Below are 16785 nucleotides of genomic sequence, written 5' to 3'. Positions count from 1 at the left end.
GAACAAGCTAGTCACCATGAAACTTTATCAAACAAAAACTGAACATCCTTTGAATCTCACTCCTCAAAAGTGGGTCCTTACCGTACAATATAGAGCACCCACAGGTGACTGTTGTTGCTTTTTGGTGCTATATATTAAAAATAATAATAATTAAACTCAAATTAATGCAATTGAATTATTGATGAGTAATCCCAGTCCCTTGAAAATGACAATAAAAAAGTAAATAGTTTCTCATGTACTTCAGTATCCCCGATTGCCAAAACCTGCGAGAACAAGGGCATCAAAGGTTAACTTTCATATTGTTGTTAAATTCGTAGCTAAAACAATACGTCTCGCGTCATTTTCACTTTACTATTACTCCTTTTTTTCTACCTTTTACACTTTCAAATGTGCGCACAACAACACAGCAATTTTCTTTTCTGCCTTTGTGACTTCCTTTGTACCTTTTCCGTCATGTATGTCGATTCTCCCAACACAACATTTCTGTCTCAGTTTTTTCTGAATTTATTTTTGGCTTTTGCCTTTTTTAAATAGCAACAATTATAGAGAAGACAGGAAGGTGGGGGGAGAGAGAGTGGGAGGCTGACATACAGGAAAGGGTTCAGCCTACAGGTCCTGCGCTACACCAAGTGAGCTATGTGGCACCTGGTTGTCTCAGAATTTGATAGATTTTCTTTGTGTAGAGATTAGATGCTATGAACGAGTTTGTTTTTCCATTTTAGCTGCTTCTGTTTGCCAGACTCACTATGACTTACTTCCTCCCAGAAGTGAAAGAATGGAAAGAAACAAATAAATGTGCAGCATAGCCAGCTGACGAGTCACCGGCTACTTCCCGACAAATACAAATTTAAGACAAGTTGTTTACCACCAAAGTACAGATTCTGGCAACCCAGAAAACTTAAAGCATGTCAGGAAAGCTTAATTAAGGTGGCGTGGAATGTTTTTATTTTGTTGTTTTTCCTATAAGAGGGAATGCCACACATTCCCACCTGGCAGCTGCCAGTATAACCACAGCTTTGCTCAACTGGGAGCTCTAGCGGGGCAGGCTTTTGACCTTAGAGTGTAAAGCTTGACTGGCTGCTGCTGCTGATCTTTACAGAACTGAAAATAGAGTCAAATGAAATAGCTAAGTGGCCTGATCTGTGGTATGTTAGCAGCAGTGCTGGGATCTTAATGGGAAAACATTGCTCTTTCTTAATAAATCAGTCTGCACCACATTTCCTGTTTAATGCCATTTCTTAACTCTGTACATGTCAACCACACGCGTTCACTACTTCCAAGAAAAATAAACCTACAACATTGGTTTTACGCTGATGCAATGTAGAGGAAAAGCAGTCATACTTTCATGCATTTGTCAACCTGACAGTTATTACAATGCTGCAGTCACAGAAAAAAAGCAGAGCTCTACATGAATATTACAGGCAAAAAAGGGAAATCAAAAGCCCTGAAAGTGAACTTACACCCATCCACCGAATCAACAATTATTAGTGACTTTCTTTCTTTTGCATTCTGTTTATTTTGTAGCCTTTTTTTAACTTGCTCGTGTGAACTCTGCTCCAAAGCATTAAAATTCCCACAAGACTTGAAGGCAGCATGAGGCAAGTGAGTTCATGCTTTTGAGGAAACAAATAAAAATGTGGTGAAAGGGGCAGTTTTAACATCAGATTCCATTTAATTGTCACAGACAGTAAACCTCAGTTCTGAACTGCATTATGGGAAATGTAGGACATTTCAGGACAAAATAAAAGGCCAGATATCTCAGACCCTTCTAGATTAAATTATGGCAGTTCCTTTCTTGATCTGTCCCTCATGAGTCAGTCAAGTTTTAGTTCTCAAGTTTCCCTTTCATGAGGATAATCTGAACAATAATCTTGAGCAACCGTTCAAGACAAATCTTTGGTAGTAAAGCACCTGAAGCAGTACAAGTCAGCAAAAAAAGCTGACCTTGTTTGACAGCGACATCTAATGAAATGTCTGCAGTCCTTCCCTCCGTTATTTTCTGTATCCTGAGTGTGCAGCCAGCAGGGGCATTCCTGATGAAGTGCATCGATGAGGTGAACCCAGGTAGAAAGCCATTAACCTTCATTGATCCTCTTAGTCTACTTAGATCAATGGCAGAGGAGGAAATGGAGAAGAGAGAGAAGTACAGGAGTCACAGGACCAGCTTTCAAACTCTACTCTGGTAAGATGACACTGATAAAAAAAAAAAAAAACATATAAGCAGCTCAGTATCAAAACAGTCCTTTCATACTGAGCTGTAATATACTTTGGAGATTCACACACACACAGACTGACACACACACTCTTTTAGTTGTGACTGCCCGTTCACCTTTAGCTTTCCCTGTGACGTAACAACTCAGGGAGGGCAAGGGCAGGCCACATTGCACAAATCTGGCTTACCTTATGTACACACCCACTCACACATACACAGACACACAAAGACACACGCTCACAGCTTTCTGCATTGCCATTGCACCATTCAGCATCAAATATGCATCAAATTATATAAGAGAGCCTCTTATGTAACAGACTCTATCCCCTTCTCTACCCCAGCATGTGTGTGTGTCTGTGTGTGTGTGTGTTTTCACGCTGAGGTCTATGGCTAATGAAGCCATCTTTGCAGGGGCAAAACACAGAAACGGAGGGCAGAAAGGAGGAGGAGGAGGAGGAGAGCAGAGCTAAATATAACTCTTCTGGCCCTGAGCAGCATCTGAGAAACAGGAAGAAAGGAGCAGAGGGAAGATGTAGAGACGAAAAATGATCGCAGTGGAGATAAGAGGCGAGAAAAGACAAATTCTACATAAAGTTGAAGATTTAAAGATACAGAACAAAATAACTGTTTTCCAACAATCTTTCAATATTGTTTTGTATACGTGCACCTGACTGCTTTCCAGTAATTCCCCAACCTACTGCTCTAGACCCAACCTGCTTCTCTAAACAAAACTCTCTCCAAACAAAGTCTATTCTTTCGTTGTGACCACATGTCATCAGAGGGGGTTATTTTGTACGTTTCCACTTTCCCTCAAGTGCAGGTCAGGACAAACCTTGAGACTCACTCAAAGTGGACAAACTACACGTAAACACTTGGTTGTTTTTGACTATCGGGCAAGAACAGGAACCGTGGAGTCATTAGACCAAAAATAACTTGTTGATATGTGTTGATATGCCCAAAGTCAACAGGGCAGGTGGGAAACCTTCAGTTTCTCTAGAATTCTTCAGCTCAGATCATCGAGCAGCCTTCCTTTCATCGCATACTCACACCGCCTAAGAAAAGCATCACCACACACACACAGACAGAAACACTTACAGCATCGCAGTCTCCCGCCACATACTGTAGCAGCCTCTCTGCCCGCCGCTGGAATCCACAGCTCTGACATTTCTGCCCGCCACAAGCTCAACTGGAAACCTTTAACAGCCTGAGGTCAGCCTGAGAGAGAGATGGAGATAAATTACAGTGTTTGGTTTGGTGAGGAGGCCAGAAACAGTGACTGGGTTCATGAGCAGCAACTTCGTCCCTGTACGTGCCTTTATATGTACATGTTCATGTGCAAATGCATGTCAGGGTGTATGCATGTATTTATGATGTGCTGATTTTATGTAATGTGCATGTTTTTTTTCAGTTATTTCCCTAAATCCTCCACAAATAAAGCAGCCAAATAAAGACACACTCACAGGCAACTATGTTAGGTACATAGACTCCCCCATTTGTTAACGTAAATGTCTAACCTGCCAATAAAATGGCAGCAGCTCAATACCTTTGGGCATGTAGACACGGTCAAGTTGAACTGCAGAAGTCCAAACTGAGCATCGGAATGAGGAAGAAACGGTGATTTAAGTGACTTTGGAAGTGGAATGGCTGTTGGTGGCAAACCTGCTGGTCTGTATTTCACAAACTGCTGAACTACTCAATTTCCCTGCACAACCTTCTCTAGTGTTCACAGAGAACGGCCCGAAAGAGTGAAAATAATCAGTGAGCTGCTTCGTGCTGACAGGAAGGCAAATCAATTTCTGCCACAATATTCGGATGGTAGGGTCAGAATTTGGAGTAAACAACATGAAAGCATCGATCCATCCTGTATTGTATCAACAAATCAGAGTGGTGGTGGTGGTGGTGGTGTAATGATGTGGAGAATATTTGGTTTGAATATAGTTGGGCGTCCTTTAAATGCCACAGCCTGAGTATTGTTCCCGACCATATCTGTCCATTTATAGCCACATCGTACCCGTCTTCTGATGCCACAAAGCTCAAATCACAACCCGTTCTCATTTTACGCTAGGTGACAAATCGTCACCATATTACGTTTTCGGCTACCCACCACGTTCCTAAATGACGACCTCGGAAAAAGAGGAAATATGAGAACCGTCTGGACTGAACCTACACATGTTCGCTCTTTTTCTTCAAATCGCTTAGAAACACGCTATTTAACATCATTAAAGTCCTGGTTAAGGTCAGGAATAAGGTTATGGTCAGGGCTAGGGATAAGGTTAGGTTTAGGGCTGGAATACAGGGCTGGAACGTCTACTACCGCGGGAGCGTCATTGCACTGGATTCCAGCCATAACCCGCCGCGTACCATAAGAACGCCGAAGGTCTCCTTTCGCGTTCCTCAGGAACGCCGCGGGACGTGACAAAACGTCGACATGTTACGCCTCGGGAGTGAGAACGCTCTGCAAATCATCTCAAACTGGTTTTTGAACATGAGAATGAGCTCGCTAGACTCAAACAGCCTCCGCAGTAACTAGATCTCAATCCAATAGAGCAACTTTGGGATGAGAACGAACGGGAAATCTGTGATGATATCACTTTGGACCAAATCCTTATTATTAAGTCATAAAGCATTAAGGTGGATCTGACGGCAAAAGGGGGTTCAACCAGGTGAGTATAGTAGTCCAGTATGTGAATTTACATTATGGCACCTTCCCACATTAATACATGACATCGGTTCCTTGTCTTGTGCTGCTAATTAACATGTTCTAAGTGAGCACCAGCCACACAAAAATGTACTGTGTATTGTGAATGTGGGCCTCCATTTAAATTAGATTCACTATTCTAGGATTTCAGATTATATTATTAGTCTTAGTTAATTATTCATGGCTTTGTGTGGTTTTTCCTCAACAGACTACCTCACTGTTGTTTGTCCAGCATACTGTTTAAGGCTCTAGAGTTACAGGATCAGCAGGATGTGCTGGTATCCATGACTTAAATGTTCACTCTTTGGTGAGGTTTATTCACATTTACTGCATTCTTTCATTTTTGATTTTAAGTGTGTCGCATTTTCTTGTTCTTACTTACATTTTTAACTAAGCTAACCAGGAGAAGTATTAAGATATCAAACTGACTTAATGGTCCTAAATGCAGATAAATCACCTCTCCGTCTTCACTGAATTAAAAATTGACACAGCTTAGCTTATACGCCTATATTCACGAATGTGAAACACCTGAAAATATCCCCTAACTCTAATACTTCCCCATAATGTGCTTTACGTTCATGCCAACAATCACACTTTCTGTAGGAACGTCACTATATTTACATTTTTTTTGAAAAACAGGACTTATCTGAACATATTTGCATAGATATTTCTGGCCCTCAGTTGAATGTCTCTGTGTTTAATATCCAGTGGGAATTAGAGAGATGAAGGACAAATTTTACTGATGACACTAAGGTAGTCCAACGCGAAATCGCACGCATGCACACACAAGATGCCTGACAGCTGCTTCTGATCATCCTATGTAGTTTAAGTTCAGAGAGAGGTCTAATATCACCCAGCTGTCAGACAAATCCTGTCACTGACACCGTTTGTGCGTCTGAGTGTGGAAAACACATTAGACACAGATACGTTCAAAACTAACAGTGGAGATATCTGAGCGTCTTTTAATTTCGCCTCGTGCCTCGTCACTTAAAAGCCTGAAACTGAAAAGAGAGCCTGGAGAGAGACCTTACCACTGACAGCCGAAAAGAAAAAGGAGGATCTGTTTTGGATTTTTGGGTTTCTGTTGGTGCATTAGGATGAAAGAGGAGCTGAGGGGAAAGAGGAAAAGAAAGGACAAGGGAGGAAAAGTTAGTCAGAGAATGAGGGAAAACAAGAGGAGAAGCGAGGGGAAAGAGAGCAGATTAAAGGGAAAGGAGCTGGAAGCAAGAAGTTGAAAAGAGAGAAGGGGGAAAACAGGAGATGGGGGAGAAAAGGAGAAAAAATAGAGGAGGAGGAAAGGAGGAAGAAAAGAGAGAGGAGCACATCACAGGGGAGACAAACAGGAGACCAACGAGTTGAGACAGGACAAGAACAGAGGAGAGGAGATGAGAAGAGAGTGGGGAGGAGAGGAGAGGGAGGAGAGGAAAGGGTGATGAAAGGGAGGAGAGGACTGCATCCAGAGACAGATAGACAGAGCTTTGAAGAGGCGGAGGAGGAGGTGGCAGAGGAGGAGGGGGGATAGACTGGGATCAGAGTGAGTGATGGATGAAACAGAAGGCAAAAGGACTGAGTGGTTGAAAGAAGGGAGACGCCTGGATGGAGGGATGGACGGGTTGTGGAAAAAACAGTGAGCGAACCACTCAGAGTGATGAAAGGAGAAAAGGAGCTGGACAACAAGAGGGGAGAAGCTGAAATGTGAAGGGAGAGAGAAAAGAAGTAGTTCTGTTTTTTCGAGAAGTCTGACACGTTTTAGTTACATTTTCTGTAAAAATGTGCACAAAACTTTAGTCGGAAAAGGGAAATTTGCAGTATAGTTTATAAAAGCAGGCGGACAAAAACACAGTCTGGGAGTTTGTGGTAAAGTGGAGGGCTCTGTACAGCATTGGCGGTAATAGGATGTGACAATTTTGCATAAACATATGCAAAATATTCCGACTTCTTTTAGAACTTAAACCTTAGTGAGGAAAAGTTAGACACAGACCATGTGGATTTATCGTCAAACAGTAATGAGTAGCGTGCACACAAGAGGGAACATTTAAATTTAGCTGTCGTGCCATGTCCATCTATCCATCCATTCCCATAACCGCTTATCTAACTTAAGGCGACCGACAGGGTGGATTTCTCCCAGCTGGACAGGTCACAAGTGCAACACTGGGCTCAGAAAAATGCCCGGTTACAACACAGCGTCTGCTTTGACATGATAAAAAAAATGTCGCACTTTGCTCTGAAATGAAACACAGCTGTTGTCAGAAATGCGTCTGAGAAAGTCATCGCCATACATGTGAGAAAGAGTTAATCAGTTATCCCTGAACATCATGGCAACAAACTCCACCTGTTTACTGACAACATTTTACTCTAATGCTGATGCTGTGGTGTGTTCAGGGTAAAGAGAGAGTGAGGGTGGAGAGTGCTGGGAGAGCAGCTGACATGGAGGTGAGTGACACATAAGAGCAAATATTGATAGTTAAAGGGGAAAAAACAGCAATATATTACAAAACACTATTAGAGATTATTGTCTTACACAGTATTTTGGAATTGGATTTCATATTTTGACTTATTACTGCACTCAGACCCAACGCAGTCTGATTAGTAAGATGTGTGTAAGTCACTAAATTCCATCTTGTATTATCTCAATAATCTACTGATTGTCTAAAACATAGCAACACACAGGAAGTGTTAGCTAGACTTGAGAAAATCTCCACATGGCAGTGTTAACTGTGACATTATGTTATAAATACTAATACTAATCTCAAAATGTATATATCTATTAAAACATGATCTAGAATCTATTAACATGTGTGGCTATTCTTCATGCACTCTATGCATGTGAATATAATCTGAATAAAGACCAATTCACACTTTTGCCTCCACAGTATTGTTTTAAACTCAACAGTAACTCATGAATTACTAATCAGTCAAGACCTCACATTATGTCAAACACTGATTGCTGGAATATTTCATCTTTAGTGGGGATAGTGTTGCCAATACGGATTATCATTTTACACATGTAAAGACATATAGATATCCACATATAGCTTTCATTTGTACGTGGAAATGATAAATAAATCCACCAGGATTAAGCTGTTTTCTTAACTCAGCAGTTTCTGTCATATTTCAGGCCTGTTTATAGAACAAAATGATTAGCTTTGGGTCTGATTTTAATGAGGGTGGTCTCTCCCTATGCAGCTACTCTCAAAAAAGCCAGAAATGGTTTTGAAGGTTGTCAAACTACATCTTTATTGATATATACCTAGTTCGTCATTAAGGGTAGAGGGGAGGTCGTCAGATGTTGTTTTCATGGGGGTAGATAAAGAAGGTAGTCAGAAATGCACAAAAGAAATGAACAGTATTAAACAGGCCAATATCAATAGTAGGTTCAATGTGTTACATTTCTAGGGAAGCAGACGCCAGGTTTCAGTGTATGATTTCAGAGAGGTTTGTGGTTATGACTTAGCTACGGCGTAACGTTCCTGCTGAATCATAAATCCCCTGTAAGCAGGCCATGTGTGGTAGCTCTGCTACTATTAGTGTGAATGTGCATGCAAATGCATTTTTGTTAACATTATATCTAGCCTGTTTAGTCTTTGCAAATAAATAGCCATGCTACATTTAAACTTGGTACCAGGAATATTGATAATATTCTATGGCACTGCAGGAAACCACAGTAACTGTTGCTATAAACTGCTGCTCAGCTTTAGTCTTGTATGAGTGACTTGTGTTGTTGTTGTTGGATAGTCTTTATATAACATCCAGAGAAAGTTTGAGTTTTTAAAATGCCTGGAGACTAATGTTCTTTATTTTAGTTTCACAATGATGGAAGTTTATCCCATGAAGGTTTGAAAGGGTGTTAAGAGATAAAATAAAAAATAAAAAAAGGGGGTAGTTTTTTTGTGAACCTGAAGAGGAACATTTAATCTGTTTACTGGAATTAAATTGTGAAGAAAGAACTTATTTGAGCCTCTTCTTGGTTTGTTTTTTCTCTTTGTTATTACTTCAAGTGGTGCCTTGCTGATAGGCATTTTAAGATGTGAAAAGGGGACACTTGTTTTACCAAGACTTAACCAGTAATTATACATAGAAACATACATACCTCCATAGTTAAACACTTATGTCTGCTTTGAAGACATCAAAAACATTCAGCTGGAGCATATTTTCAGGTCGTGCCAGATTTACTTCGTCTTTGAAGCACTAATTCTTAGCCTGCCAGAGAGCTAACCATCGTTAGCATGTGCTAATCCCCCATCACTTGACATGCGAGAGGTGCGAGAGGTGCTAGCCAGCTGTGCTAGCTTTTAAGCTTTAATACTCTGAGAGTGAGTGAGTGAGCTAGCGTTGAGCTAATCGGTCTTAATGCCATGCATATGGAGATGGCTAGCTACTATAGCAGCAGCTAATCCTAGTGGCTACAGGAACAACCTCAATCCCTTCACTTTTAAAGAATATGTCAATTTTAGCAACTACGGCATAAGATTAAGATTAAAGCAGGGGAATAAAAATAGTGCAAAGGAAAGACAAGAGATGGTAGGAGAGAAGATTGGGCATGTTATTTTGAAAGCATGCACTTGCTCATGTTCATTTCTAAGGTTTATTTATAATAATTATGTCTGAACAAAAGTGCAGAGATAAATATTATTTTATACAAAGGAAGCTTAAAGACAAAAGATGGAGATGCAAAAGAAATAAGGACTCAAAAGGAAAACAAATGAGGAAGTGAGAGAGACGACCTATTCTAAGCTAATCTTTCTGGGTTAAAGAGCAGCTAAATTACCAGTTTGAGACAAACACCAGAGGGTCTTTAGTGTGCCGAGTTACAGTGTGAGGACAGGAAATGATGTCATGCTGGTGTGGGCACAGAAGTATCTCAGTAGCTCTTATCTTTAAGTGCATGTGTGCGCCTCTACAAGTGCTTCACACTGAAGCACCTGCTGCTTGCTTTCTCTCCCTCAGTCTCTGAAATCACAGCCTTCAGACGGACCCCTCCTCCTCCTCTTCCATTTCCTCCCGCTCCTCCTCCTTCCGTCCGTCACATGTTATAAGCCGGAGAGGCAGTGCACTGACATGGGCCACAATCTCTCTATTGCTCTCTGTGTTTCAGGCAGGAAGCCACCAAGTGGCACAGCAGAGGCGAGCCACCTGTTCCTCCCTGGCAGAGGAGATCATGGAGGGATGAAAAGATGAAGGAGGGGGTAGAGAAGCAAAAAGGAAGAGCGGAGGGATGGAGGAAAGGGGTGCAAGAGCAGAGGAAGATGGAAGGGAGGAGTAACAAATTACAGATCATTATAAACAATTTAGAATAAAGGAACAAAAAAGGAAAAAAGAAACCAGGCAGAGAGGTAAAGAAAGGCAAAGGTAGAGAAAATGTTAAGAAGATAGAAGGGCAGCATAGTGAGGAACTGAAGGAGAAGGGGCGAAAGGGGAAACTGAGGACAGAGCAAGGGAAAGATGGAGCCATCAGGATAAGAGAAACTGGATGGATAGTAGGAGAAAAAAGAAACTGGCTGAAGGTAAGAAAGCAGAGAGATTGATGGTAAGGCAAAGGGATGAAAGGAGTTAAAAGGGAAAATGAAAGATTACAAAAAATCAACTGGAAGCAGAGACGGAGCGAAAGGATGTTGGAAGTGACAGGAGGCGACTCGAGGTGGAGAAAGCAGGGGACGCCTAATTACAATCCCTCCTCCCTCTCTCTTGACCTTGTCCTCTCTCCATTCATCACTCCAGCTCTTCCTCCCACAAACATCCTGTTATTTTTTCTGAACACCTCTTGAGCGGAGCAGTCGCCACGTCACTCTGCAGGCCACGAGTGATGCTTCGACTCGATGGCAAAAGAAAAGGAATCGTCCCTGACAGGGTTTAAACTGCACTCTGAAGGTCACCTTTGTGAATGAACAAATGACTTGTGTTGTGTTTACAGGAAGTTTAAAGATGCTTTCAGATTATAAACATGGCCAGTGACTGTACATATGTATTAGCACATATTCATAACACGATTTGATTGGTTAGTGGCAGCACGGGTGCAATAAAGCAGAACTTTTTTCAATTCTTTAACGCATACAAAGTGGAGCAGCAGGCATCATCCCATTCAAAGGATGAGTGGCAAGAAGGCGAAAGCCTGAAACCAGTATCTCTGAATGAATATGAAGAAAAATGCAAAACCTGTGCAGTGCTGGCAACCGCCTGTCCAAACTGGCAACGGAGATGAAGTGAAGACTGAAAGAAGGTGAAATAGTGTAAAACCACATGGATAGATTAATATATGCAGATATGCATGAACTAAATTTGATGGGTATAGTTTCTCTTTCTCTGACTCGCACACGCACGCACGCACACACACACACACACACACACACACACATATATATAGAGCATGTACAGGAAATGTGCAGGCTGCAAGCGCAACAAAGCTGTCATTTGCATGAGGAACGATGCGGAAGCGAAACTGAGACTCTTTATTGTACCGCACTTTACTCAGACACACCACTATTACTCTCCCTGTCTCTATTTTTCTCTCTCTCTCTCTCCCTCCCACACACACACACACACACACACACACACACACACACACACACACACACACACACACACACTGCTTTCCATGCCATTTGAATGCACAAACAAAGAAGCCAGTGGACTTCTGGTTACATGGAGGAAATGGGAACCAAACTAACTGCTGTTGTCTCGGCAATATTCATATCCCACTAATGCTATTCAAATTCATCACTCTGTTATCTCACTCATGCCCTGCACATACACACACATACACACACGCACATGGATGAATGCACACACACGCACATCAGGAGGGCAACCACTCACTCTGACATAGTACACACGATCGTCAGTCTGCCCTCGACAAGTGTGTGTGTGTATCAGACTCACTCTCCAATGTGATGCTGTCAAGGGCACAGCTTGCATCCGCTGTACCAAGCTGTGGTCACCATGGTTACAGAACATACACTTCTTCCTCTTCACCTCCTCTTTTTTTTTACAGTCTTTATGAGAGCACAGTATTTTGTCATAGTGGACGGGTGTGTTTCTCTCACTTCCTTGTCTGCTTTAACCAATGACTCAACAGATGTGAAGCTTTCACTGGTTTGCTGTTCATTACTGGTTTATCTGCTTACTTCCCAACTCACCGTTTAGCATGGTGTCCATTTGGTTCTCTTTTTTTTAAATTAAAATTTTCCTTTTATTATTTCACCTCACTTTTGTGGACTTTTTCTAACTTGTTTATGTGGTCTTGTCAGACTAGGTAAAAAAGTGTGGCTAATATTAGCAGCACTGGTATCGGCGACCTTCATTTTTCGCATTTTACCGTCCTCACATCTGTGCAGAAGTTCATTGATTCATTGTACAACATAAAATCTTTACTTTCTGAATGGCTTGTCTGCCACTTTCCACCACAGAGAAATGGAGCAGGTTGCAGCCTTCTGTCAGGCCTGGAGTCCAGGCTAGTGGTAAGTAGTATCATGAAATGTCAGGAACAAAAGTTTATTTGTGTTGTAGATTAATAAAGCTAGCAGGGAATCAACAGCGGTTTAATTTGAAAACTGCTGCTCCAGTTTTGAGTACATTACCATCAACTTGTGCCAAGCAAACAATGACCCACTTTTAGTAATACGTGCATAGAAATGTTCTCAACCTGCGCAAAACATGAATGTGTCATGATCCTGGGTCCTTTTGACCCAGCGTTTTGTGTTTTCTCTTCGCGATTTTGGTTCTGTTCTTCCTCTGGTTAGTGTTTACTCTGTTCTGCCCGTGTGTTCCTGTATCTAGTCCGCGTTTCTTAGTTTGTGTCCTTTCATGTGTAAGTTCCTGTATTATTGTGAAGGTCTGTGTCTTATGTGAGTGTTTTCAGTTTGCCTCCCTAGTCTCGTCATGTTAATTACTCCCAGCTGTGTCCCCACCTGTATGTAATCCCCCTGTGTTCTCTGAGTGTATTTAAGTTGTGTCTTCTGTCATAGTAGTTGCTGGTTCGTCTGTGTTGTTTCCCCTCGGTCTTCCTGCGTCTCTTGCGTATTTCCCCGGACCTCCCTGCATCCTCGTTTCTGGTTTGTGTTATTAGCTTACCCAGTTTAGGTTTCCAGTTTCTTGTTTTTCCACCAGTGCTGTTTTGTGCCCACCGTTGTAAATAAATATTCACCTGCACCAGAGCTGCCGCCTTTTGGGTCCTTTTCTACAACTCCACATGGCTTGCCCCGCAAACCGTGACAGAACGAACCAGCCACCATGGACCCAGCGGCAGTCAATCCGTCCGAGGAGCTCCAGGATGACATCGGCTACAATGTGGAGATCCTCCTCGGGCTGTGGCTGGAGAATCCTCCGTACGAGCTTCGCCGCGCCGTGGAAGGTCGGCTACAACGGCTCTTTTCCGGCCTGCCATGGCTACTAAATTCACTTCCTCTGACCATACAGGCTTTTCTCCGGCACACACCCCACCTTCTCTCAGCCACTCCTGCCTCGCTGCCCGACTCGCCGGATGCGATCTTGCCCGGCCCGTTGGAGCCGTCTGCAGGGAGGAAACGCCGATCGCGCTGCAAGCGCGCCACCCCACAGCTGGACGTTCGGACTTCTAATTCGCCGGCTGTGGTGAGTGAGGACTGCTTTCCATTTGCGGACTGTATGACTGTTCATTCAGGGGCGGTGTTCTGTGCGGCAGATGACTTTGTGAACAGCATATCACCTCCCCCGCAGCCACTCTCAGCTCAGTTAGCTCCCCCGCAGCCACTCTCAGCTCAGTTAGCTCCCGCGCAGCCACTCTCAGCCCAGTTAGCTCCCGCGCAGCCACTCTCAGCCCAGTTAGCTCCCCCGCAGCCAGTGCCACCCTCAGCTCCGTCTCCAGTGCCACCCTCAGCTCCGTCTCCAGTGCCACCCTCAGCTCCGTCTCCAGTGCCACCCTCAGCTCCGTCTCCAGTGCCACCCTCAGCTCAGTCTCCAGTGCCACCCTCAGCTCAGTCTCCAGTGCCACCCTCAGCTCAGTCTCCAGTGGCTCCAGTGCCGCCTGTAGCGCAGGCCCCAGTGGCTCCAGTGCCGCCTGTAGCGCAGGCCCCAGTGGCTCCAGTGCCGCCTGTAGCGCAGGCCCCAGTGGCTCCAGTGCCGCCTGTAGCGCAGGCCCCAGTAGCTCTGGCTCCAGCATTACCGGTTCCACTCGTTCACTCCGTGCAGGGAGAAAGCCTAAGTCCTACTCAAGGTGCTTTTCATGGTTCAGCCGCCATTGGCACTGTTTGCCGCTCCAGGGCTTCCCCAGAGGCTAGGTCCCAGTCCTCAGCTGATTCTGGACCCCTGGAGTTTAAGCAGCCACCTGGGAAGTGCCCCGTGTCAGTGCTGTCTGAGCAGGGCCAGTGCTCAGCACAGCACCCATTTCCTTCATGTCTGCCAGTGGACTCCATGCCTGCTGGCTTTGTGATGGCTTCTGCTGGAGGGTCCAAGGGGCCCGTCCAGCCTTTGTCTCGTATCTCCGCTGGAGGGTCCGAGGGACTGCTCCGGCCTTCGTCTCGTGTCTCCGCTGGAGGGTCCGACGGACCGCTCCGGCCTTTGTTTGCTGTTTCAGCTGGGGGGCCCGAGGAGCCCGTCCAGCAGCCTTCCTCGTCAGCTGGTGGTTCCGGAGAACCACACCAGCCTCACGCCGCGGCAGCTGGAGGGCCCGAGGAGCCTGTCCAGCCGCCACCTGCGGCTGCCTCGTCGTCGCCTGGTCCGGCTTCATCCGAGTCTTCGTCGTCGCCTGGTCCGGCTTCATTCGAGTCTTCGTCCTCGCCTGGTCCAGCTTCAGCCTGTGCTTCGCCTGGTCCGGCCTCATCAGAGTCTTCATCCTCGTCTGGTCCGGCCTCATCAGAGTCTTCATCCTCGTCTGGTCCGGCCTCATCAGAGTCTTCTGCTACGCCTGGTCCTGCGGCCTCTGCTTCTGCTACGCCTGGTCCTGCGGCCTCTGCTTCTGCCACGCCTGGTCCTGCGGCTGTTATGCCGCCGCCCAAGCCTCGTTCTGCACCTCGATATCGCCGGCCATTTTCCGGGCCACCTGCTGGACGTCACCGCCATCGGGGTCGGCCCCCTGAACTGCTCCGTGGTCTCCTTCGTCGCCGCCGCTGCCTTCCGCACGGCCGGCCCCCGGACCGCCATGGCCGCCGTTGCCTTCCGCACGGCCGGCCCCCGGACCGCCATCGCCTGAGTGGCCGCCGCTGCCTTCCGCACGGCCGGCCTCCCGAACTGTATCCACGTCGCCGCCGTTGCCGTCCGCATGGTCGGCCCCCCGAACTGTTTTGGACTCCTGTGCTGTCGGCCCCCTGGCCGGCCCCCCGAACTGTTTTGGACTCCTGTGCTGTTGGCCCCCTGGCCGGCCCCCTGAACTGTTTTGGACTCCTGTGCTGTCGGCCCCCTGAACTCTTCTGTTTTGGACTCTGTTTTTTCCTGTGTTCTGGTGTGCTTCGTTTCTTTTGGTTTTGGGCTCGTTTTTTGTTTTTGTCTTTTGGCCTTCTGGTGCTCCGGTTTTGTTTTGCTTCGAGCCCTCCTTCCTGGGCCCCCGCCGCCTGCCCTGGTCGGGTTGTTTTCTGTTTTTTCTGGCTGTTTTGTTTCTTGTTGGGCTGTCTGGAGCCAGCCTTTGAGGGGGGGGTACTGTCATGATCCTGGGTCCTTTTGACCCAGCGTTTTGTGTTTTCTCTTCGCGATTTTGGTTCTGTTCTTCCTCTGGTTAGTGTTTACTCTGTTCTGCCCGTGTGTTCCTGTATCTAGTCCGCATTTCTTAGTTTGTGTCCTTTCATGTGTAAGTTCCTGTTTTATTGTGAAGGTCTGTGTCTTATGTGAGTGTTTTCAGTTTGCCTCCCTAGTCTCGTCATGTTAATTACTCCCAGCTGTGTCCCCACCTGTATGTAATCCCCCTGTGTTCTCTGAGTGTATTTAAGTTGTGTCTTCTGTCATAGTAGTTGCTGGTTCGTCTGTGTTTCCCCTCGGTCTCCCTGCGTCTCTTGCGTATTTCCCCGGACCTCCCTGCATCCTCGTTTCTGGTTTGTGTTATTAGCTTACCCAGTTTAGGTTTCCGGTTTCTTGTTTTTCCACCAGTGCTGTTTTGTGCCCACCGTTGTAAATAAATATTCACCTGCACCAGAGCTGCCGCCTTTTGGGTCCTTTTCTACAACTCCACACGGCTTGCCCCGCAAACCGTGACAGAATGAGCACATAAAATCACCACCAGATTTATGACGTATACATACCAGCCGGTTTTGCTCTTGCCACTGTGTTTATGTTGATATATCGGAGTCATCCTAAATCAACAGGCTTGTGCTCACTGTCTGCAATCTGCAGGATAAACTCCAGCTGAAGAAAATTAAATAATAATGTCTGAGGTGCAAGGGGGAAAGGGGGCAGCTGTCCAAAGTGTTTCCATGGAAGTGATGACCTTTAAAAAACTAAAAACTGATTTCCTCATTCATTTGTTTTTCTTGTTTTTATTACCAAAAACGTGTATTTGTAAATGCTGGACATTAAAATAGGAAGAAAAAACAAAGAAGGTAGAGACAACATAGATCCCACAGCCTAACATACAAAAAAGGCCATGTGTAAAAGCCATATAGCTACAAAATCGACACAATTTTAGGTTTGTGTAAACATTCACAGAAATGAAAAGCTAGCTTTATGCCAAATGAAGCTACTGCACAATGTGGAAGAAATCTAAAAAGAGAGAACTGCCCTCCAGTTCTCACAGTACCATCCCCTTTTTTCACCTCTTTATATCAACTAAGTCGCCAGTGACTCATAGAGGTGGGGAGAATTTTAGGGTTAAGCTACTGTCTCTTTTTTATGGAATTTTTACCTGTTTAGAAAACCTACACATAAAAGCTTTTAAAACTAAATCTGCCAAGCTAACATCATTCTACATTTTTCTTCT

At 44.8% G+C, this 16785-nt stretch overlaps 1 protein-coding gene across 1 annotated transcript in view; it reads right to left on the bottom strand.

The window, feature by feature from the left end:
• The window catches only part of hivep2a (HIVEP zinc finger 2a), a 120419-nt gene that overhangs the window by 86263 nt on the left and 17371 nt on the right, over positions 1-16785 (bottom strand). The window contains exon 3 of the mRNA XM_026142552.2: positions 3308-3427. The gene's annotated coding sequence lies outside the window, so the exon portion shown is untranslated. The remainder of the gene's footprint in view (positions 1-3307; positions 3428-16785) is intronic.

The sequence above is a fragment of the Astatotilapia calliptera genome, chromosome 15, assembly GCF_964374335.1.
Source record: "Astatotilapia calliptera chromosome 15, fAstCal68.1, whole genome shotgun sequence".
NCBI lineage: Eukaryota > Metazoa > Chordata > Actinopteri > Cichliformes > Cichlidae > Astatotilapia > Astatotilapia calliptera.
Note: the sequence above shows the minus strand (reverse complement) of the source record. Positions and strands in the feature narration are given on the sequence as shown.